This window comes from Monopterus albus, unplaced genomic scaffold, assembly GCF_001952655.1.
Source record: "Monopterus albus unplaced genomic scaffold, M_albus_1.0 scaffold373.1, whole genome shotgun sequence".
Classification (NCBI taxonomy): domain Eukaryota; kingdom Metazoa; phylum Chordata; class Actinopteri; order Synbranchiformes; family Synbranchidae; genus Monopterus; species Monopterus albus.
In genome coordinates this window covers 621,289-623,481 of record NW_018128253.1, presented here as the reverse complement: position 1 = coordinate 623,481, position 2,193 = coordinate 621,289, and the positions used below count along the sequence as shown (strand labels likewise).

The 2,193-nt window shown below is 35.5% G+C and overlaps 1 protein-coding gene across 3 annotated transcripts in view; it reads right to left on the bottom strand.

The window, feature by feature from the left end:
* smpd3 (sphingomyelin phosphodiesterase 3) overlaps positions 1 to 2,193 on the bottom strand; it is a 103,885-nt gene that overhangs the window by 13,121 nt on the left and 88,571 nt on the right. The gene's annotated exons all lie outside the window — the stretch shown is intronic.

Genomic DNA, 2,193 nt, shown 5'->3' with positions numbered 1-2,193 from the left:
GGAAAGAGTCATTACAGCAGTAAAGACATTACAGCTGCTGGGGTGTGCTGCATAATAGCAGCGGGACATCCTGGAGGAAAGAAGTGAATAAAAAATAGGAAATGAAATCGTACGGAAACACACGGCACACACCTCAAGAAAAACAAGCACTGAGAAGTAATTATGTGTTGCAGTTATGATCTATAACTTGTAATTACAACTTAGCAGATAATTACTAGATCTGTACCACATAATTACAAGAACACTTTTGATTAAATAATTTGAAATTCAAACATTTTGACAGTTTTATAATAATTATATATATATTAATATTGTTATGATCTATAACTTGTAATTACAACTTAGCAGATAATTACTAGATCTGTACCACATAATTACAAGAACACTTTTGATTAAATAATTTGAAATTCAAACATTTTGACAGTTTTATAATAATTATATATAAACTAATATTGATAATATCATTGTCTTCATTACAAAGTTTATATCTTGTTATTGTGAGATCTTGTGAAAATTAAAATATATCCTAATTACGAGATAATAATTTTGGAATTCCAAGATCCATATCCTACAGTACAGTACAGTACAGTACAAAACTTGTAATAATAAGATTTTTATAAATTACTAATAAATAATTATGACATAAGTACTAGACAGGGTTCCTGTAGTACTGAGACAATTATATCTGATGCTCATAAATATAAGATCTCTTTAACATAATGAGATATAGATCTTGTAATCATGAGACCCTTTCATATAATTCCTAGTTTCATAATTATTACATAGAATATCTCATAATCGTGAAATATTGTCTGTCCTTAGTGTTTCTCTGCTGTGCCTCCCCAGGGTCCAATGTACCATTAAAACTGATTTGAAGCATGAAGTTCCTTCGAGTCATGGTAGAAGAAATGTATTGATTATGCTGCATTTTTGTGAGTGCATTGCATCCTGATGTATGTGAACAGGCTAAAATGCAGTGTTGGGGAGTAATGAACTACTAGTTCAACTACAGTCATATTTACATAGTCGTAGGAGAGAACAGTACACAGAGCATGACAACACTGTCTTCGTCACCAGGTCACATGTACAAGAATGTTCACATTGTAACTGTATGAACATGTTCTCCTCGTTCTCTGACTGGTTGGACAGTCTACAGGGTGCATTAGTATAGTCTCTGCTAATCAGCATCCAATGTCCAGAAACAGTTCTGCTTCTTGTGTTCAGATAGGTCTTAACACTTGGAGCAAACATGTGTGGCATAAATTATAACAAAATTGTTGTGAGACAATTGTCAGGTGTGTAGAGAAATATCATATTTAACTTGAAAAATAAATCAGTTTATAATGATGCCTCCATTTCTAGTGCTCAGTGCTGTATTTTTTCTGCTCTGCAGTTTTCACCAGCCAATCAGACATTGTGTTCAGTTTTTATTTGGATTTCCTGTTGATTAGGTTGGAGTTTATAGAGGCAATCCTAGTTTTTATCTGCATCAGTCATAGCTCTAGAGGTGGCAACGTCCCTCAGTTGGTCCACTGAGATAATGATGGTATTTAAAACTATAAGACGATTGCTTATATTACAGTAGCATTGTCATTGTGAGCATGACAGGATGCAAATGCACCACAGTGCAAGTTCAGTACATTCCCACAGAGCTGCTAGCAAGTCAGTAAAGAGCTACAGACACTGTAATTAGAACCTTTATTATACAACCATATTCTGAGTCTTCGGTATTTATTATCGTACCAATAATAGCCAATAATAATTAAATGAATTTGACTAACAGAGCAAAGAGAACCAAGGTTGGTTGCTTCAATGTGTAGAAACTATTTCCCCGTTACCTGAACCAGATCAGTTTCTGTCAAAAGAAAAGGAACTGAAAGGAACAGACTAGTTCTGGTTTTATGGAGACTAACGTCAGACTGTGCTGATTCGCTCTGTGATCATTTTAAATATAAATCTTTGGAACCTATTCACACCATTGCAACTGAAAAGGTAAAAACCATCTGTGGCAAGCAGAAAGCATGGTGGAGGAACACCCCCACTGTCCTCCAGTCAGGAAAGAGAAACCAGGAAAGCTGAGGGCAAATGGAAACAAAGCAGTCTCCATTTTCATGATGGCTAGCAGGTCTAACTGTGGCTGCACTGGGCCGCTTCCAGGTATGAAGGTGTACCTGTGTGAATGTGATCAGGGCA